This window comes from Nycticebus coucang, chromosome 1 (genome assembly GCF_027406575.1).
Source record: "Nycticebus coucang isolate mNycCou1 chromosome 1, mNycCou1.pri, whole genome shotgun sequence".
Taxonomy (NCBI): domain Eukaryota; kingdom Metazoa; phylum Chordata; class Mammalia; order Primates; family Lorisidae; genus Nycticebus; species Nycticebus coucang.
The window spans coordinates 42214979-42239092 of NC_069780.1; the positions used below are offsets into that span (position 1 = coordinate 42214979).

General features: G+C 33.5%; 1 protein-coding gene across 1 annotated transcript in view; it reads right to left on the minus strand.

The window, feature by feature from the left end:
- The window catches only part of LOC128588339 (bifunctional heparan sulfate N-deacetylase/N-sulfotransferase 4), a 295881-nt gene that overhangs the window by 270810 nt on the left and 957 nt on the right, over positions 1 to 24114 (minus strand). The window lies entirely within an intron of this gene.

The window sequence follows — 24114 nt, forward strand, 5'->3', positions numbered from 1 at the left end:
TTTAAGATTTTCTATTACACTCATCTCTACCCTCAATCCAAGCACCTGACATTATCTTCTCTGCAGCTTTCCAAGTCAAACTTTTGAAAGAGCATTCTCTTGTAAAATTCTTTCACCTTGTTATTCTTGCACAGTGCCTATAAAACACTTGCAGTTCTGTACCGCTCAATGTTGTGCCCTTTATCACTAAGACTGACCAGTTCTTACTAACTTTTAAATATTCAACTTATATAAAACTGCCTCAAAATGTCGCCTCTGACCTTGCGGAAGCTGGTTTAGTGACTGCATCTCCGTTGTGATCTCATAGCGCAGTTTATATCAAGACATTTCATTCGAGTAATTATTCATGGATTTACATCAAGGCAGAAATTGTAATTCATTCAGAAATGAATCTTCAGCACTTTGTATACTTCCTGTACGTTATGCACAAAGCATATGCCAAAACAATAATAACTTATACATATCCTGTTTAAATTCACTTTCTTTCTCTACCCTGCAGTGCAACACAAGTGCTGTTTTTCTAGAAACTTGTGAGACAGAGGATAGAAGAACAAGTTTGAACTTTAATTTCAAATGGAAAAATGAAGAAGCTTAAAATTGTATATTTCTGTTTCCATGTATGCAATCATCATGAAAGATTTGGAAGATGTTCACCAAAGGAGTGATCATCTCTGTTTTTTATGTTTCCATATCATTTGAATTTTTTCAAGAACCACACACTATCTTTTTAAAAAGCATACAAAATGTAGGTAGAAAATTGTAAAAGGAAGTCAGTTTGGTAAGTTTAAATTTGCTTCAAACTCTAAGATTTTGCAGCCTTTTGCATAAACCTTTCCTAGTCATGTCAGTACCTGGCAACCTTTCATCCTTTAAATCTCCGATAAATAGGTTGTCCTTACCTTTTTTTGTAATGCTTTCACATTTTATTTAACTGATTTATGTGCCTTCCCAAAAAGATTGTGCACATATTTTTAATATACCAGTCTATATACAGAAATTCTTATTTCAAAATAAGCTACTTTCCTTTCTATCAAGTATAACCCAATACTAAATTATACACACAGTAAATTCACACAAATCTTGAGTAAATTAGTTAAACTGATTTTTCCATGTTACAATATTTGTAATAATTTCTATTGGAACAATGCTCTCAAGTTTTAAGTCTATGGGTTTAAAATCTGGAAAATCAGTTGCAGCAAATTAACTCTATATTTACTTAAACTAGTATAATGCACCACTGCTTCTGATGAGTTCAAATTTGTCAGAAGATTTTATGTGTCTCTATCTACAGATATATACGTAAAAAATTATTTAAATACATCAATTAGATATTTATCCGCTGTTGAAAAGAGAAATAAAATACTTGTAGTAAAATGAGTGGCAGGACTCCAAAAGCCTAAGCTTTGTCTATCACCAATACTGGTCCTGGCATCTTTGACCAACTTGTCTCCAGGGACTGGCAAACACGCATTCATCCATTTGCCTGAACTGACTTGCAAAATGTGCTCAAGACCCTGCGCACACAGAGGGTTGGGGATGTAGGAAACTGTAGTTCTGCATACACACTAGTGTTTCCCTGGTGGATAACTGCAGCAGGGGCCTGTGGAGGCACATTTAGTGAGAGTGGAGGTGAGGAGCAAAGCTAGGACTTCCCTATTAGCAATCAAAGGTGAGAATTTGAGGGCACAAAAACAATTGAATAACAAGGGAAGGGAAGAGGCAATATCTTGTGGTCTATGAGTATTAACTAGATCACAGTTGTACTCACAAGCAGTGAACCCTGGAGAAATTTGGACTATATAAATACCATCATATTGTCTCTCAGAATTTATTTATTTATTTTTATTTATTTTTATTTTGATAAGCAAACAAAATGAGATCTACCTTCTTAACTAATTTAAGGGTACAGTGTAGTATTATTATCCCAAAATGTATTTGACAAATCTTAGCTTATCATTGGATGAATACAGTGATAAATATTTTGCTCTATCAACATCAATCATTAATTTTTTACTCATTTTCTAGAACACATTTTCTAATGAATTTTTCACCCATATTTTATCTTGTATTTTAGAGAAATGAATATATTTTTTACTAGGTGCAGAACATGGCTACAAAAGGCCCATAAAGTTACCCTTGCCTGTTGGGTGACCAATTCTCCATGTTATGTTCTTTTTTAAAAGTTAAAAAAAAATGGTATTTACAGATTTTTTTATTTAAAAAAAAAAGCCAAAGTAACGATAGGAGATAACGTATTATAAATAACTTATCACTTCTAAAGTTGTAAAATACCCAAAACTATAATGAAAAAAGTGTGATTGATATTATTAAAAGGTAAAATATTAAAATACTTTATCCCCATCCATTAACATTTTTTATAACATAGGCTATGAAAACAGGTTTATTTATAACACAGGCTATAAAAACATCGCTGTGTGACGTTTCCAATTTTTTTCTAGGATTATTAAACAATAACCTATCTATTAATATATCACATTTATTTGGAAGGAATAAATTATTTGGCTTTTCAAAAGGTTTATTTTTTCTAAACATTCTTTTGGTCACTATTTGTAACACTAGAGGGCGATATGTTCTAGCGAAATCAGACCAACAGCACCTGTTATCCGTTGACAGACTACAAACAAAAGAACGTGTTACCCAGATAAATCCGGAGAGCACAGGTAATACAGCTCTCAGGATGAACCTCATGCTGTTGATAGCAGGAAAAGAACACTATCTCTCTCTTCACGTTAAAATACCTATTTTGCAACAATTTTAAACCAAATTCATTTGAATGAATTCTGTTCCCCATATTTGTATTGATTGGCCAATTTTATGTAGTTCGTGTGGTTGCCCGCTTCTAAAATTTTCTTTTTGTGTTTTTAGCCTGGCTCTTCACACAGTTGTTATTATTGTACACAAGGGAAGAATAAATAAAACAACAGGTCTGTTTAATATCTTGCTAGTGTGTTTGACCCTTTAAGATATAAATCTTTTTTTTTCTGGAAAGGAAAACAGCTATAACACTTACAATTCAGATATGTAAAGCGAATAACTTTTCTACCTGTTGCTTCCAAATGACCATTTCTTTAGGATGTATTTATTGTATTTCTTCACTAAATACAATAATATACATTAGCTGTTGCAAAAGAGATTTACCTTTCAGTTTCACATTTCTCTATCATGCAAACAGGTCTCTGTGATGATTTCATTTACAAAAAATGTCATGATTTCTAAAAATTTGAATTCCTTAGATAATTAATCATTTTAAATATCTTAAGAGCAGAGAATTAACATTAAATGAATAATAAGATATATACAAAAGAGAAATGTGTATACCAGGATTTGTCTCCAATTTACCCCATTGCTTAGTTATGAGATGGAAATATAAAACTTAAGAAACATTTGAAAGTGCCTAAAATTGGGATTACAGTTTCAATCTAGAATGATATTATGATTTATTTGCAAAAGAGCTTTCCTGGATATCAATTTCTACTCCTCATAGTTATATCTTAAAGTTGTAACATTGTGTGCTCCCAATATAATTTGTCATTTACCCGAGAACCTGTAGCAATTACCTGTTCATATGCAGACGTTTTGCAGGTGATTTGAAAGATAATTGATAATTAGGGAGTTGTGCTTACAATTAAATATCCTCAAATTAATAATTCTTAGTAAAATAGAATAGACTTTATTTTATTCATGTTTTTAGGTCTTCTCCAAAGTTGCTTCCCCTAAATCAGTCATGAAAATTTTGTCTAAAGGAAAGTATTTTTAGAGAGTAAGAAATCTTTTTCAATAACTATCACAGAATTTGTCATAAATGAGTATGAATAACACTATGATAAAGATGCAAACTAGAGTTGGAACAGAAACAGCAGGTGATTACAAAACAAAATCCAAAAAATTGTTCTTAATTATATTTAGTCACATCATTGTACTCAAATTACAATGAAGGCCACAGGCACATACACAAAGAAATCATAAAAGCCTATTTTGAAAAATGACCATAGACCAAATATTGCACAACTATCACTGCCAATATTAAGAGTCGAGGGTACTTCAAGTGATGCTGCAGCTATACCCCAGGAATATGGATGTAGATGAAAACATCCTCACCAAAATGGCACTTTCTTTGGACTCACTTCTTCCTTCTTCATTTCAGTAGTTTCTGATTTAATGTTGGGTAAGGATATATCAGATTAGACACTTTCAAAGGTTCATGACCTAGCTGTGAGGGAGGCTGGGAAAGAGGTATTTTAATATCTGTATTGATGTGGACATTTGTAAGATCATGAATTTCTCAAACATAAAAAGAGTGTTCAAGTTTTTGGATGTAAGTAAAGATAAAATAAACTGGTAAAATGTGATTTAATCTAAATAAACTTAAGTTTAGAAAATGGTAATTTTCAAGAGATTGAACATAAACCAAAATATATTTGAAATAAATAAGAAGAATAGCATAACATTGATAAAAGAAAAACAATGAAATAAATGTGTTCTAAAACCCTTGTATTTTCTGGGAAGGAAGCCAGTTAACTGACTTCCGATATTTGTAGACTGCATGTGCATACGGTGATTTCTGGTGAAATCAACATGACATATAGAAGCCAGGAGCGAGGCATAGACCAGATCCTTCCCCAGCAACTTCACAGGGTGTCCCTGCCTTCTTGGCACTTTGATCTTAGATTTTTTTAGCCTCCAGGACTGTGAGACAATACATTTCTATTGAATAAGCCATTCAGTTTTTGGTGGTTTTTTATGTATCCCTGGAAAACTAATATATGATAATAGTGATGTATTGCAACATTAGTTGAATTTTAGAAAATAAATCAGTGTCCCCAATATTAAATTGGCAGCAACAGCTGTCTACCAAGAAGCCATGCCCCTCTTTGCATGCCTCCAGCTCACCCAACTCTTAGAACAGGATCATTACTATAGGCTTTGGACCCCTCAGGACTTAATACATCACACAGGTACCCTCATGTTTTCTCTTGTCATCCTCTTTATCCCCACTTACATCAGTCATCAAAAGACAGGACTCCATGGACTTTTTTAATCCACCTAAATAATGCTTTTGTGATCTCATTAACTACCCTCTCTATTTCTTGAAATATTTCACAATGTTTATCGGAATACATAGTTAATCATCAAAAAAAAATTATTTCCCTATACAGTGAAATTCTTTAAATGAAGAATTCTTTAACTTTCTAGCTCTAACTAAACCCTGGTTCTCCCCTGAGAGCTCTCTGGTACTCTATTTTCTCTTCCAGGTCTCTATCATTGAATCAGGAGGTTGGCAAGATGTCTTTCTTACTTATTGTCAATTCTATTTTCCGTTCCTAATCCCTGAGTCCTCTAACTTTTTATTTTATCAGACCATACCACCTACCTGTTTTCTTTATATTGGTCATCAACCTATGCCTGAATTAACCCTCTTCAGTTCTAAAAATCTTATTTTTTGGAAACCTTCCATTGTTTTAAGAAACTGCTAATATAATAATTGTTAATAATAAATTTAACCATGTAAATCCATATAAATGATCCTCCTCTATACCTTAAGATTTTAAGTCTCCTCTTTAAGGCTCTATGTTTCTTCTTTCCACTGTCACCGGCTCCCATAGTCATATGCTAGGTCTTTTCATTATAACTAATAACCATGTACCATGATTCATAATATTGATGTCATACATTTTGCTATCACAATCTCTGATGTCTTTAGCTCACTCCACCTATTACCCCCATCTCAGAAATCTACTCAAATCATAGAATCTTCAGTCCATTTATCTTTTCACCATACATTCTGTCTCTTTTACAGTGTCACAACCCTCCTAACTCAGTTTAAATTCAATAATCAATTATGATATTCATTATTATTATATACTATCAAATCATTTTTCACTTTTATTTCCTGATTTACAGTTGTCTAAGTAGCAGCACTGATTAAATCCCACATTCTACCAAATCTATGCCTGCACCTCTGACGAGGGACACAACATCACCAAACTGACTTAATAAATTCTTGATCAACAGCCTTCAATAGGCCTTTTATTCTTGCTGGAAATCTTGTTTTTTTTTTTTTTAGTTTATTAAAAAAAAGAAGAACTATATCTTCTTCTAAATGACTATTTCAAATATTTTCCTCTATATTAAAACTTTTATCTTTTTGGTTTAGAAATTACTGTATTATTTATTCATCTACTATATTTATATATCATTATTCAACTTCAGCCTCTGATCAGTGTTTTCTTATAGATTTTCAAATATGTAATCTAATTTATCTGGGAATATTTGGGATATTAGTTATAGAGACTAATAAAACAAACATTTAAAGTCAAAATTTGGATATCTCTCACCTCAACATTTATCTTTTCTTCATGTTGCAAACATTACAATTCTTCCAGCTGTTTTGAAATATACAATAAATTATATACAGGTATCAAAATACCACATGTACCCCCCCAAATATGTGCAACTGTGATAAATCAGTAAAAAAGTACAAAACAAAATACATGAAAAATTATATATTATTTAAATGAAATCAATATTAGAGTTTTAATGGAGTTCTAAATCTCTTTTGATGAATAAACTAGAAATTAGTCTTTGTGAGAACCAAAGTGTACTGGTAGGAAAATGCTTGGGAGTTTGTCATGATTCAGGGCAGAGAAGGCACAAACCTGAATTACAGCATTATCTGTTTATCTGTGTAAACTCTGAAATTGATATAATTACAAACACATACAGCCACACTTATATTGTGTCAGTCATCATTCTAATGCTTTTAATATGTTATTCTATCCAGTCCCTGTAACAATCCCACGAGGTCGGTAATATTTACATTCTCATTTTACTGATCAGGATATAATAAAGGTCAGATTGTTCAATCCTAAAGCTAATAAGTGACAGAAATATTTATGAAATACAATGTATGATGTTAGATAAGGGAGTAGAACAAGTCAAGACTGATTTCCATGTTTCACATGGAAAGCAAGGGGGAGTTCTACCGACTGACATGCAGAACTTAGGGTGTGTTTATAGGCAAAAGTACAAAGAGAGATGCTCGGAAATTAAGGAAATAGATGTCCACAAAACTATGATGACCTTATCAGAGCAGTTTCCATGAAAAGAAGTGGAGTAAATATGGTTTTGCTGGTGGTTGAGAAGGAAATTGGAGACAAAGCAGTGGGAATAGCCCTCTGGAACTTACAGTCACATTGAGGAGAACACACATAGAGTTGAAGTTTATAAGCTAACAGTTTGACAACTCTTTTTTTTTTGTTGTTGTTGTTTTTTGTTTTAAAGTAATTTTTATTTAAAGTTCCAATTACTAGGCATTTTAAATAGATTTTCTAACAAGTGGATCAGGACACATGCTCACTTCACAGGTTTTTACAAGATGAGAAATGGAGTAGACGGCCCACTTAGAAAGCTCCATGCCATATGCCGGAGGCCGGTCAGCCGGAAGCACTGTATTAATTCTGACTTCATCATGTCTTCCTTTCCCCTAGGAGTGATTTGTTGGATCTTACAATAAGAATTTTTACATTTACATGTTAAAAACATAATCACAACTCCCATTCTTGCTGCTGGGTTTCAAAAGATTTGAGTACTTCAGTTGACAATCAATAACCTATAAGCCTGGCCACTGTGTCCGCAAAGACCTATATAATGTGGTTGAGAAGCCCAAATTAAGAAGTATTTGATTTGATTGCAAATCAAATCTACTCAGTTGTTTTTTCATAAACTCTTATTCCTTTCTTACAGGTACTTTCAAACTTCTTAATGTCTTTTCAAATATATTAAGCACATTTATAATCTGTCTCTCTCTTTTTTTTTTTTTTTTTTGAGTTGGAGTCTCACTTAATTTTAAGTGGAAGCAATGCAATTCAAAGTGGCTCAGTCAGAAAATGAGGTTTTTTTTTTTTGTTTGTTTGTTTTGAGAATGGCCCATGTGATCCATGGGAGCGTTGAACATCCAAGTCTTGGTTGAGTGAGAGATGCAGCTGGGCTTCAGGAAAGACTGGAATCAATGATCCCAGAGATTGCCTCCACTTCATTCTTTCTCGTATTTCATCATGTTTGCCTGGTTACCTGCAGGCCAGCTTCCTCTATGTATGGGAAACATCTGTGGCTTCTAAAAATCTGGTTTTCCTAGCTACAGAGAGCAGTTAATTCTTTACTGGGCTCAGGAAAGAAGTCTGGTTGGCACGGACTGGCCCCTTACGCCATGGCACTTAAAGCTCATCAGCTAGGGAGATGGGGGTAGAGAGAGTGGTCTGCAGACATTGGTTTATGATTCCAGTGGGAGAACAGCAATTTCCGACATGGGGAAGACAAGGTGGGCAATCCTACAGACATATGCCCAGAGTTAAGGTCAGGTGTGAATAATCAGTAATGGCAATGCTGCATATTAAGAGAAGGACTCAGTGCTGGGTGGTCAAGCTTCAGGGAGAAAGATGGCTAGGTGGGGGCGTTAAAGGAAGAGTGTACATTTGATAAGCAGGGGATATCAGTGAGAAAATTCACAGCAACAAGTATATGTAGGTACTATCGGTTAGAGGTAGACCTTTCTGGGCAGAGAAGAATTCTAAATGTGCTGCTTCTTTTTTTTTAATTTTTACAGATACATGTGTTTATTAGGTTTCCATTGTTTTGCCTTCACAAAATTAAAAAGGCTTTAAAATTTAACAACAATAACAGTGTTTAAGATAGGGACCAGAAACAAAAACCTCATAAAGAATGAACCAAGACAAATACATTCAGAAAAGGAATCAGACAATTGCTGCAATGAAGTATTAAGCAATAATATTAATAATAGTAATGCAAAGAAAGTAACATTCACATTCACATTGTCAAATAAGAGTATGTCTATTACAGAATGCTTTGACTCTGAGATTCAGTATGGAGTCATCAGTTAACTTTTATTTAAGTCTCAAAAAATAGACAACTAATATTTAGAAAAAAAATAGAAGATAATTTCAAAAAACGTCTTTTTTTGCGATATTGTGAAGAACTTCTTTTTTTGTGTGTGAAGAACTTCTTTCACTTAACATAATGTTGTCAAGGTTCACCAGGTATCAGTACCTCACTCCTTTGCACTGTCAAATAGCACCCCATTATGTGATAGGCCACATTTTGTTTGCCATTCAACAGCTAACAGGCACTTGGGCAGCTACCATTTTTAACTAGTTAATAGTTAAATTTTGAGGAACTGATAAACTGTTTCAAAAGAGGCTACACCATTTTACATTCCTGCCAGCAATATTTCAGGGTGCTGCTTCTTAAAGTGTAATCAAAAGACCACTTGCCCAGAAACACCCATGGAGTTTGAAGAAATGCCTATTTCTAGGCTACTATCCAGTCTATTTAATCAGAGTCTTTGAGAGTGGGTTCCAGGGTATAGTAAAACTTTTATTTTTCATCACCCTCATCTGATGACCATATCTTCTTTTTCATAGAGAACATAATGACAAGAATTTTATTTCAGAAAAGAAATTCCATAAGCACGCACACCTGCACTTACTAACATGAGGGTGTGTTCTCTTTTGGGTGAATTATCTACTCCAGCTAAAGCATTCTAAAGCATTCATCACCTACTCATTGATGATATTGCTTCAATACTCTATCTCATATAGCCATAATGTTTTAATTTTTTACTGAAATATTCATAATAGCATGCAAACATTCTACTATTTCTATCATAATTCTCTTACTCTATAATCTATCATTTTATTTCTTTCCCCTCTACAGCATTACTCTTTGAAATGCTACATCCAATTTTCTCTGGAGCCTGTTGTAATCAGGCTTACCCTCTCCAGTTCATTTTTCTTATAAATGTCACCAATGACCTTCATTTTGTGAAATCCAATTATGAATTCTCTCTCTTTACCTTACTGTACCTATAAGCAGCATTTTATACCACTGATCATCCATTAAAACACAGAAACTATCTTTACTCAGCTTCTAGGAAGTCATACATTTGTGTTTTTCTATGACTTTCTAGTGACACTTGTTGACTTTTACTCTGTATTTCCTTTTTTGGTGATCTCATCCAGTGTCATGGTTTTAAATACTTAATCATATTAAAATATTATTGATAATCTTAATTTAAATGCTATCCATAAAATGACTCCAAAATACATATCCAGCGAAATCTTTTACCAGCTTCTCTCTATATATTCAACTACCTTTGAAATCTAATGGGCGTTTCAAATTTAAATGAAATCAAATCCGATTACCTGAGATTTTCTTCAACTTTAAAATTTATATAGGAGACCAGGTTAATGACTTTGTGTTTGTTGATGACATTTTAGACACAACACAGAAGGAATAATCTGTAAATGAAATAATTGATAAATTGGGCATTGTTCAAATCAAAATAAGAGAATTTTTACTCTGTGGAAGAAACTGTTAAGAGAAAGATGACAAGCTACAAACTAGGAGAAAATATTTGCAATAGGCATTTCAGATAAACAACTGTTATCCAAACACACAAAGAATACTTAAAATTCAATAGTAAGCAAACAAATAATCCTGTTTAAAAGTAACAAAAGACCTACACAGACACCCCACCAAAGGAAATATAAAGATTCCTACTAAGCCCATGAGAAGATAATTCATGCCATATGTTACTAGGGAATTATGAATAAAACGGCAGGGAGATACCATGACACCTCTATGAGAAGGACGAAAATGCAAAACATGGACAACACCACAGGTTAGAGGGGACAATAAACAAGAGGAAGCCTTGTTCATTGTTGACGTGAATGAAAAATGATGCATTTACTTTGGAAGACAGTGTGACGGTTTTTTACAAAACTAAATACAATCTGACTATATTATCTAACAATGATTAATCTTGCTATTTACCTAATGAATTAAAAACTTACATTCACACAAAAACTTACAAACAGATGTTTTTACATGAGCTTTATTCATGGTTACCAAAGCTTGGAAACTACCAAAGTGTCCAATGGATAAATGAACAGTGGTATATCTGTATAATGAATATTATTCAGTACTAAGGAGAAATGATCAATCAAGCCATAAAAATATGTGGAGAAACACAAAATGCATATTTCTAAGTGAAAGATGCTAATTCAAGAAGGTTATATACTCTATGATTCTAATTATAGGAAATTATGAAAAAGGTAAAGCAATGAGACAGTGAAGAAATCAGTGGTCACCAGGGGTTTGGGAGGCAGAAGGAAGGGATGAATAGACGAAGCACAGGTGGTGTTCAGGGAAGTGAAACAATTCTATATGATACTATAAGGACATACACAGTCAACATTTGACAAAACCCATACAATATGCTACACCAAGAGTGAACTCGAATAATAATATAAACCATGGACTTTAGGTGATAATGTGTCAATGTTGGTTCATTGATCGTAAAGGATGTTGACAGTGGGGTAGGTTGTGCATGAGTGGGAGGAGATTTAAGGGAATTCTTTGTACCTTCTGCTCAGTTTTGCTGGGAATCTAAATCTTCTCTATAAAGTAAAGTATTGGCATTTTACCACAAAGACATTTGCACTAGAATGTTTACTGCAGCTCAGTTCATAATTGCCAAATCATGGAAGCAACCCAAATGCCCATCAACCCATGGCTGGGTTAATAAATTGTGGTATATGTGTACCTTAGAAAACTATTCAACCATAAGAAATGATGGAGACTTTACATCTTTTATGTTTAGCTGGATGGAGTTGAAGCACATTCTTTTTCGTTAAGTATCTCGAGAATTGGAAAAAAAATAGCCAGTGTACCCAATACTAACATATAAACAATTACATGCTCATACAAATGATAAAACACAAAAATAGTCTAGCAAGAAGGGAGTGGGGAAGGCGATTGGCAGGAGCAGTGAGGGCATTTGGCAAGGTCTCACATAATGTACACAATGCAAGTATTTACCGCACACCTTTTGGGTGAAGGGCTCTTCCACAACTTGAACTTTACCCTGGAAGTGAGAACATATTTAAAAAGAAATGTGTTCTTCACTAATATTTCCTAAATAATATTAAATGGCTCTAATTCATAAAACAGAATGACATTTCTAAAATGTTTGTTTCTCTACTTTACAATTCCCTTGCCCTCCAAAGCTACTCTGGATATTCCCCTTATAATACTTATTTTCTGCTAAATATTTCACTATTTTTTGTATTCCCTCTCTACTCACCTCCTTTCCCTGTGACTTTAGGGTATTGACCAATTGACCTTATATTTAGAAAACAAGACACCCTTTTTTTAAAGGGGTAAATGGAAAGAGTCAAAACTTCACACTGTTTCTTAGAGAGACATGGTTGTGAATATTCTCAATGAATCATTTTTGTCCTGTCACAAAAGAAATAGAAGTGTCATAACTTGGTGAATGATTGTATGTAGAGAAGAAAAAAATAAATCATTCAAAGACTTCAGGCTTTCAGTCGTTCATTCAGTACAGACTGAATGCTTCCTAAGCGCTTCCTAAGCGCCAAATGCTCTATCCACCTCTACTCTAAAAGCAATGAAAGTCTGTTCTATAACACATTTGAATAAAAGGCAATTACATGCCTTACATGATAAGTTTAATAATATGGAAGATACAAAGTTACATAAAAACAGAGAAGATGTGTGAAAAGAAAAGTCTGAGATATTCAAAGGAAATTTCCAATGTTAGGCAATTGAATACACAGGAATAGAATTTAAGGGCTGTGCTGAAATTGAATGGAAAGCAATGTAACTGAAACATTTGAGGCCTCATATTAATTTGAGGAAAAAAATAAAAGAAGCCATAATATTGAGTGGGAGCACTAAGAAACGGTGTGCACTAAGAAAAGGAATCCCAACACTCTGGGCAAGCATTGAATGTTATTTGTGAGTCAAGAAACACAACTGAAACTTGACCTTGAATGTATCAATTAAGAGGCTATTGGTGTCTTGTCAAAATCAGTCCAATGGGTTTAGTTAAGTAAATGACTAAAGTGAGTTGAGGAGGAAGAGAGGGTGGACCAGCTGAGAAAAATTGCAAATAAAAACAAAAAGGAAGTGAAAGAATTGACAGGAATGCAACACTAACACTGGTCATAAGGAATACACCTGTGTGCTTCTCAGGCCCTTAGGAACACAGCCAGCAACAGGAAGGTTCACAAAGAAAGATGCCACTGCACTCAAGTCATAAGGAGAAGATTCAATGTAGAGATCATTTTAACCACGGACCAATGAGAGGACTTGGATTCAGAGGAGAAAAAGAAGATATTTGAAGCAGAAGAGAAAACCAAAATCTAGGTCTTGGCAGGAGAATAACATGAATGATTTTGTCCTTAGAATCATAATCGAATATTCATTTTCTGTGCATTTCTCTATACCTTTAAATCAACGTACAGCCAGCTTCAAGAAAATGATTGCCACCAACTGATAATTGCTTTGGTTTAGTTAATAGCCATTCTCTAGAACCATTATTATATTTAGTATTGATTTACAACTTTGTTAATTGGTCAGAAGACAATCTTGGAAGCAGTTATGCATGAAACATAAAATGTTCATTTGGTCCTTGTGTTCTTACAGGCCTTGTATTTTTTTTTTTTCTAGGGCTGGGTCTGAACCCACCATCTGTGGCATATGGGGCAGGCGCCCTACTCCTTTGAGCCACAGGCACCACTCCAGGTCTTGTATTCTTATAGGTCCTTGTATTTTTTTTTTTTTTTTTTGCAAACTGATGCAAAATATTTATTCCAAGTTTCTTATTTTATGCAGTAGTTTTCCCACTTCACAGACAGATAACCACATCTTTTTTTAAATCTGTAAATAATGTTATCAAAATAATCTTAATCTTTGAAATCTTTGTATTCTTATAAGATCTCTACTATCTCTGTAAGATATAGAGATAAATGAAAGAAGCCAGAATGTTGAAATTTACTTCTTGACTTATGAATGAATAAAGGAGGGAGAAAAAATTTGCCTAATATTTAACTTTGATGTTTAATTTTAAGAAATTATTAAGGCATTTATTAAAATATCAACTATAATATTAACAAAATGTATGTTAATTGGATTTTTGTCATGTGAATTTAATATGTTACTAATAGTGACACAATTATATTCACAAGCTACATTAATATCCGGAGTCTCTTAGATGTTATATTTTTAATATTTTAATAATTATTTTTCTGAACTGAGGTAAGCTTCTACTTTAGCAATATACGTGGAATTTTCCTGCATCACAAGTAATGAAAGATCACTATTTCTTTAAATGAATTTGTACAACCACTTATGTACCACTGACTTTCTTACCTAAAAATATCTCAAGTAAATATTTATATGATCCCACTTTGGGTCATTATATCTGGAGTTTATTTAGTTTGTAGAAAGTTTTAACAAGATTTTTCTTCATTATGTTACCTCACTGTCAGGAAATTATCTGTGTGACAGTTTATACTATTGACTTCGATCTGCTGGTAATGGAAAATAAACTCTTTCCAAATGGACACATTTTATCTTGTGTACAAATAACTATAAATCCCAATTATCAAAAACACTATTCAAAGAATTCAAAGAATGAAAAAATCAAGGATTTAAAGTCCAGGTAAATGAAAGTACCAGTTCAATGTTACACAGTTAATATGAACTCTTTTTTTGTTGTTGTTGTTGCTGTTGTTGAATTCTAAATCTCTTCCTCTATTGCCAATGTTCTGTATTGGTACCCTAAATATCAAGAAGCAGAATTTTCATTACCGTATACAAGACTTACAAAGAACTTTATCAAAATAAAAGTATCAAAATTTTCTTTTGTTTATTTTCTAACTATAAATTGTACATACCTTATAGTTTCTATTTAGACCTTCCATTTCAAAATATTCTTAATTTTATACAACCACACAAAATAAATAGATACATTTTATCAATAATAAATATTCTCCATTCAATTTCATTGGTATGGTAACATTAAATATATTGTCCATAGAATTCCGCTATCCCATCCAAACTAATCCAGGTTACACAATTATCAAAGTTTAGAAAAACTTGATAAAAACCCATGGGAAGAGATTTGGAGTTGTTGTAAGCATTCTGCTATTTGTCAGAGGTGATATTTTTGAGATGTTCCTATTTTGATACTTAACAACTGGAATCTAGAATTATTACAAAAGTTACATAGTAATGCTTTAAAAGGATATCAGGCACTGCACCAAAAAAAAAATCATTTAACAATCTCATTTGGTAGAAAATTCTGGGATATTATAAAATGTTAAATATTGTGTTGGTCTTCAAAATACATTCAGGAAAGAAAGGAGAGGAGTAGTAATTGTGATCTTGTTTTCATATGAAAAACATGAGATCAATTTAAAATATACCAGCACATTTGTGGCAAAACATAGAATTAACATCTTTTTGTTCTCAGTCAAGGTCAACATTGGTGATTAGTAATTTTTAAAAGTTCATTATATTGTCCAAAGGCTTCTGTGGAAGAAATTATTGCCTTAACTAGAAGACAGATGGTGGCTGGGTTTCTTCTGCTTCTGTTGTATGACTACAAGGTATGTTGATAAAGCCTTTATATTTACACTCTGTTCACCTCTAACTCCCTGTCTCCCAGGTGGTTAGATAATCAACTAGGAAACATTTATATTTGTTTTTTGTTGCATCTAGTTTCATTTTCTGAATCTTTGCCTTCTTGTCTTCTTCTAATTCTATGTTTCTCCTCACTCCAGCATGCCAGAAAAATCAAGATAAACTATTTAACACCTTTTTCAAACAGCTTTTTCCTCTGGTCTATGGCTTATTTACCTTAAGATGTTTGCATGTTAATTTTGAGGATGAGTTAGATTAAAATGCTGATCACTAAAATGTGATCATTTCAGTTGGATATGTTATTAATATTCAAATGTATAATGAAAATATAGTAAAAAAAACTGTGCAAAAAGTCAGTGTACATCATCATTTTCAAATGACAATTGGGAGCAGTCAAAACTCTTCACTCAGAGCGATTACTTTAAATCAGCACCCAATGTTACATCATAGGCCTAAGTCGGAGTACCCATATATGTAATTAAAACTTTCCATTGATTTAAAATCCCCCAAGTTTCCAACCTTATAGTACAGACTCTGTATTTATTGTTACAGTTCGCTTTCTTGGCAGTTCTATGAATTATTATTACTTCATTCACAGATCACGAATCTGAGGCAGAGAAGCACTGGTTGGCTTTAACATTGTATCACCAGTAATGGCTAAAGTAGATTTAGAATCCAGATTTAGTGGAATCCAACATTACCATCTGCTTACTATGTCACGATACCATGTCGTCTTTATTTATTTTTTTTTTGTAGAGACAGAGTCTCACTTTATGGCCCTCGGTAGAGTGCCGTGGCGTCACACAGCTCATAGCAACCTCCAACTCCTGGGCTTCAGCAATTCTCTTGCCTCAGCCTCCCGAGTAGCTGGGACTACAGGCACCCGCCACAACACCCGGCTATTTTTTTTGTTGCAGTTCGGCCGGGGCTGGGTTTGAACCCGCCACCCTCGGCATATGGGGCCGGCGCCCTACTCACTGAGCCACAGGCGCCGCCCCACCATGTCGTCTTTAAACCAATTCACATTTTCTTACATGACTAATCCTTCTCTCAGAGGGCTGATGCTTCACAAAGCCATCAGTCTCTGTATTCCCTAACATTTAGAAGTTCATGGAAGCCAGCAATCTTTTACTTCTTTATATTTCAAATCTTTATGTGTTTCCTTTCCTGGAATGACTCAAAAGAATAATGGGATACTATGTTTAAATTACAAAGATAGACTTTCACTAACTCAAGAAATTTATCATTTCATTTTAAGAGAGTGTATGCCTTGTAAATAACCTGTTTATGAAATTTGCTTTTTTTGCTTTAGGGCACATCCTCAGTAATACATTCACACTATGTAATTTTACCCTATTCTTATTTACATGAATTATGTTGATCAGTCTTCTAACCAACTGCTGGAGTGAGAGGTGGGCAAGAGTATTCACTCTAACGCCTTTATCCATTACTCGTACAGTGACACAATAAAATAAATCAAGAAATCTTGGTAGCCACCCTTTATCCCCTACTCAAGGAACAAAATCCTTCCATAGAAGTCTTCTAGACAGGCAACAACGCTGGATTCTGTGTTGCTTCTTTAACAGAGTGGAAACTTACTGAATTTTAGAATGTATTTAGAATGTATTTGCATAGAAACAACTTCCCAAGGTCTTTCATATTTTAAGTCTGTTAGTGTCAGATAACAAAGCAAATTCCTTTTTTTATTTTAAAAAACTAACCCTTCAATATATAAAGATAACAATACTTTTCTGTAGTCTTTTTTCCTTTAACTATCACTGTTTTTTCAACTTTTACTCATATCACATGGTTCCCAGGTGTCTCCTTACATTTTATGTTAAGCCCTTGCTGTCTACTGATTGTGATTAAACATGCTCTAAGTGTTTCTGCCATCAAAACGTTTTTGCTTTTTGAGGAGTACTGACACATATAGCAATTTCCTTGTAGATTAACAAGCACTGTGATAGAATCGTGTGGAGGTAGAGGACCAGGAACGCCTGGTCTACCTTGGGAGAAGAGGAAGGTCAGAAAGACTGCTCTTCATCAGGAATTGATACTGGTGATCAGGCCAGGTAATGACAAGACACATATGCTAAATGACATCACTGGTAACTGTTTCTTTTTCTTTTTCTTTACATTTTTTAGACAGAGTCTCACTATGTTGCCCTCATAGAGTGTCATGGCATCACAGTTCACAGCAACCTCACACTCTTGGGCTTAAGCAATTCTCTTGCCTCAGCCTCCCAAGTAGCTGGGACTGTAGGCGCCCACCACAACACCTGGCTATTTTTTGGTTGCAGTTATCATTGTTGTTTAGCTGTCCCAGGTCGGGTTTGAACGCGCCAGCCTCAGTGTATGTGGCTGGTGCCGTAAGCACTGTGCTACAGGCACTGAGCCAAGGTAACTGTTTCTTTGATAGTGACACCATGATTTTATTAATGCAATTTATGATTATATTCTTTTTATCAGACTTTTGTTTCTTGTTGAATGCGAAGTACTTTTGCAGTTGGGAAAAGTACACACTCATTTCTTGTTACATGAAGGATTAGTTTCTGGGCCCCATGGATACCCAAACTCAAAGGTGCTGAAGACCCTTACATAAAATGACCCAGTATTTGCATGTAACCTACCTGCATCCTCCTGCATGCTGTGGATCATCTCTAGATTACCTCTAATACCCAATACGATATAAACACCATGTAAATAGTTGTTATATTAGGGTACGACAACAAAGAAAATGTGCGTGTTTAGTACAGACACAACCAGTAATTTTTTTCAAAAAGATTTTTCCTCCAAAGTTGGTTGAATCTATGAATGGAACCCATGGACACTGAGAATTACATTGATCCTTCTGAGATTCATGATTAGGTTCATTCTTCCAGAAAATGCTCTAATTATTTGGAATATTGGTTCTTAGCACCACCCCCTCAATTGGTGATAATGAGATGGGACCAGCTCTTCTGGCACTTAAGTTTCTATAATGGCATTGAACTTCAAGCTATAAGAAAAATATACAATAATTTGAGACAATTTCCTCCTATAATGCTTTTAAATACTTAGAAATGTGATGAATAGAAGTGAAGTGGAAAATTACATTTTCTAAAGCTGATTGCTTTCTCTACAGACAAAGTAACACAAATGCCATATCCTACACTCTGCCAACTTCACAAAACTGAGGCGAGTAATCCATAGGCAGTGGCCCAATTCAGCTTGTCAGCTTACAGATTACCCGAAACTGCTACTCCTCGTTACGTTTTTCTGTATGATAAAATAGTAAGGTTGCTGAATTTGACATGTAACTTTTAAGTAGATTTTCTGAATTACACTTTTTCAGAAAGGCATTTTCTGACCAGCCGTATACATCTCGCTTAGACCCATTAACCCACCACTGGGATTCATTCACCTTCAGAGCACTCACAGTCACCACAGTCTTTACTTGTTTACTATCTATTTTCTCCTGACAGAAGCCTCCTGAGAGATATTTCGTTCATCCTGGTATCTAGAACAGTGGCTGGCACATACCAAAAATAATTAAAATAATATTTATCATCGCTAGTGTTATGAACATTATTGAATAGAAATTTTAAAATGTATTTCTCTATTTAAAGTGAAAAATATGTCCAGATAGATGAATAGGTAAATAATGTAAGTATTAAGTTTGAGTTCAACCTCAACTGATCAATTTTAGTTTATTTTTGAGGTTATTACGAAAAAGTGCTATTTCAAGAAAAGTGGCTTCACAAACTGAGATATTAGGAACCATAGTACTGTAAAGGAGTTGGTAAGTATAATGTATAAACAATTGTCTGTGTTTTATTTTACTTATTACAATACGTCAAATATGAATCAAACTGTCAGTGAAAATTTGGTTGAGAAAAAAACAAAATTTAAATTCTTCTTCTAATTATTAACTTGCACTTTAGTGTATTTAATAGAATTGGGAGTTTTACATGCATTCACAGCAAAATCCCCTTCTCTGCAGCTGTTTCCATTCCTTGTATTAATCTTTAGTAATGCTGTATTTATTTCTGAGGTTTCAATGATTTTTATGTAGGCATGAAAAACTACTCAATGCATCAAGAGAGGGGGGAATTCTTTTTAGATATCTGATGAAATATGACAAATTCTCTGGATCAGAGGTCTACAATTCAATTTCTTATCCAGGAATGGAAACAAGTCAATGTATCTATATGGACAAAATAGCTTTACCTTCTCTTTTTCTTTCCACTAGCATGGCAGTCAGCCTTTAGGCTGGATATGGATGCTACTTTGTTTAAACTACTAAACATGAAAAATAATTTATGGGGGTTTAAGATACTGATTTAAGATTGTTTGTATAATTGATTTTTTTGAAAAAAATTTACCACTAAGCTGCGTTTGCCGAATCACAAAGATCCTACTGACAATGGACATGGAGTACATAGAAAGGAAGTAAAGGACTCTACCCAAAGTTACTACCGTGAATTGAATGGGAATTCACAGGAGGGAGAATATCCCACATTTCAAAGTTGACATCGCTACTTCTCTGACATGAATTTCCCATCTTATCTTACTTTTCCTTTGCAGCTTAGTGTAGTTTAACCCACTTTTTCTTTGTATTTTCCCCATTTAATCTGTGTTCAAACCAGGCCATTGGATTCCTAATTGCTACCATACTCGACATGAGAGATATGCTCTCCAGCTAAGCCAGAGAGCATTTAAGGTGAAGCGGCAAAACTACATAGAGGAAAGGAAGGGAGGAAAGAAGGAAAAGAGGAATGGGGGGTGGGGGCGGAAGGAAGCAATGGAAGAGAGGAAGAATGGACAGAAGAAAAAAATGAATAAATGAGGCAGAGAGGAAAGACTGGAGAAAAGAAGTGTAAGAAAGGGAAGAGACAGAAGAGGAAGAGAAAGAAGGAAAATGAAAGAAAGAAGAAAGTTGCAAAACAAAAGCGATTAAGGAAGAATTCCTACATTTACTTTTTGCTTAAACACACTGACCTTGGTTGGCGAAGCGGTTGATTTCCCTGTGGTTATGGCTGAAGATTATTCCATTAAATACTTTAGTAATGAGGCTAAATATTTTAAATAAATCTCAATTTAATGTAAGTTCAATTTATTGTGGAATGTCTAAACTAGAGAAATACTTCTAATTTGGGAACAAATAAAGAAGTGTGTGCAGGATCAGGGCACGTATGACTTTTGGCTTACTAAAAGCTGCTTTGACCTCTTCAAATATTTAAAATAGTATTTTCTAAAAGGAGAAAAAAACGCAGTTTAGTACATAAATCCCAATTCTACAGCTTAATAGTATCAACACTTTTGACTTCTCAAATACCCTGAGGACAACATCAAATTATATTTTTGAGTATTCAAACATAGCTTAAACTCATTTTTGTCAGATATTTATTTAATTTCAGCTAATTAATTATAATTATTAATTTAGCATTAATAAAGTGTCTTATGTATTTATTCCAAAATATACATCTAAGGTCATCTACAGATGTAAATTTTCATGAAGTGTTACCTGAAAGCCATTTGTCATATGCAGGTTTTTTGTTATAACCTATTTCATAGTCTGAATTATTTGAATATTCATGAATATAAACAAATTATAGCAAAGCAAAGAAAATGAATGCATCATATGAGCAAACATGTTTACCTGTAGGAATGAAGACTTAGTTAGTATTCATGTTTCAAAATTCTTTATGTTTTGAAATGCCTGAAGACATTAATAAGTTTGGAATTCGTTTTCACATAATTTTGAGTTTGGAGGAAATTTGTTCTCCATTCAATATTATTTCTAAAATAAGTTTGAGATTCGTCAACTCTAGAATGTGACAGCATCAATTTGAAAACTGAGATAAGGCTTGGGAATAGGACTGCCTCTATTGAAATGACTGCATGTATGTATATAAGTTTGTATTGCGAATTACACCTCTAACTTCTGAAGCTTGCTGAAAATAACTCTAAAAAGGAGTGAATTTTAACACTCTGTATAACAACATAGCTGAAAGTTTCCTCAAGTGTTAAAGAAAGTTTGGCTCAATGTTTTCTCCTGATGGCTGAAGGCAGTAGCCTTGTGTCTGACACCTGACTCATTTCTCTCACTTCATAAACTTAAAATAAATCAACAGACAATATGGTTTCTCTTTTTCCTAGTTATGTGGAGTGAATGAAAATGAGAGCTTACCTTTTCTTTTGTTGTCTAGCTTCACAAGATAAATACTGCAACAGCATTTAGTATGCGTACTCTAAATTTTACGAGGCCAGTTACTTTAATAAAGCCTTCCTATTTCTTTGTTTTGGCATGTATCACGTGTGGCATTTCTGATCTTTCTGCTCCTACCAAGATGATGGTTAGAGGCTACATCTCATCTTTATTTCTTTTCCTTCTCCTGAGTAGAATGTATTTTATGGTAGTTTCTGCTGGGCTTATTTACATTTTTTTCATTAAAGCAACATTTAATAAAAAAGAAACCCTTGTTACTTTAACATTTTGCTCTACTTTGAAAATGTATTTGTTCTTTAAATATCCCACAATTTGCACTGGAGAAAAAAGTAACACTTCAGGTTAGACTTTAAACATAATGCATTATCAATGAATTTCAGCGCAGAGAGAATTAGCCTTCTGGGTGCAGAGCTTCTCAGTCTTGGCCTCCAGCCAGGGCTGATATTCTAGCTTTATTTTATGTTTCCCCAGCTGCTTTCTAAATCTGGGGAGGCAGCACCAGCCAGAATTTTCTAGTTTGAACACAGTATGCTAAATGCTTCTGTTCTCCCTTAGCAGTTGCTACTAAATGATGCACAGAAAGTTTGATCTTTGGATTTTATTTTTAAAGGTCCCTTTTCTACTCAAACAGAAAGTGCAAAGAAATCACATAAACATTAGACCTATTGGGGACAACTATTTTACTGGGTAAGAAACATTTATTTATCACTTTTAAGAACTAATGTTAGTATAGATACTGAATTAAGAAAGTAACTGTATTTTAAGTCCAATTACAGAATTTTTTAGAGAGAGGAGAAAGAAGAGTTGTAACATCATCAATTCTCTAGTAAAATATGAGTGTTCTTTTCCTGGGGTGAACATATATATATGAGCAGGCATTTCTATTTTGATTATCAAATATAGAAATGTCACATCATAATTTTGATGTATACTTATATACCAAATAGTCTCCATTATTCCTTTTGGTATTTAGGGTAAAACATTTAAAAGGATATATGTATCAGATAACAAATCCATCTTGCAGGAAACAAAATGCAATTTATATCTATTTGCATTTTTATTTATTATTGATATACATTTTATAATTATTTATTAAAATCAACAAATAATATACTTCTCATGAGGTTTTACTTTTTTATTTAAGAATAATGCCTGGGTCTCTAAATTGTATCTATATTCTTGTTTTAAAATTGATTTTTATGTTACAGTTAAGTCATACACATAATTTTTTCAAAAGGATTTTTCTGCATCCATCTTTGAGACAACCAGTTGCCATTCAAATAGAATTAAAATGGACAATTCTGCTTAGTGTTCAATTTCTAAAAATCTTCCCAATTATCTTATTATGAGATGTCTATCAATATAAATGCAATGTAAGTTGATCATAAGGTATAAAGACATAAAATTCCTTATTTATAAAATGTCAACAATCATAGCAAGTTTAAATTCACATTTATATTTTGAGATAAAGGTAAATGGAAGTTATACTTTGCTTGTTAATCACTTATTTTCATGAATTACAATTGAAGACTCAAGACTGTTTAAATCAGTGGACTTTATATTCTCTAGTTATACTTGCTTCTTAAAAAAAAAAAAAAAAGCCTAACAGCACCTACTTGGCATCTGGATAGAGATCATTGGCATACTTTTAATAGAAGAGATTAAAATTATTTTTCTGATATACAAAAACTTCTAAATCTTTGGGGAGAAAGTTAATTGCCTCTGAGTTTTTGAGAAATTCTACAGTAACTTTTGTCTTAAACAAGTTCCTCACAGATTTTTAACCATGAACTCGATGAGAGTGGATAAGCCAAATCATTCTAAGAGTTGAACAAGCACAGCTGTATCTTGATATGCAATTTATTTAAAACATTCTGAGTGAATGAAAAATATTCTGGTAAAAGCGTTGTGAATACAAGTACTATGAGTTTAAAGGAGACATGATATAGCATAAACTGTTGAAACTTTTTCAGAGCTACCGGAGAATCCACAGTATAACCTGTTACAATAAACAAAATACATCATCACTTGAAAATACTATAATTACTCTGAAAATATAGTATTTTGTCAGAACAAATTACAAGGAAAATAAGACCTTTTCTTTTTAGATTCCTATAGCAGAGATACGGAAAAGAATGAGTAAGACCATATTTAAATAACATTTCTTGTATTCCCACTTATTCTTTGCACGAGAAATTTGAAAGTATTTATAGGTATAACATAAAGCTGTTTCTGTTCTCCTGAGAATATATATAGATAGATGTGGCGTATGACATATATTGTTCAAAGAATTTATTTTTCTTTGCTAATAAGGAGGTAGGAGGAGAACATCCATTTCTTTATAAGCAATTTAT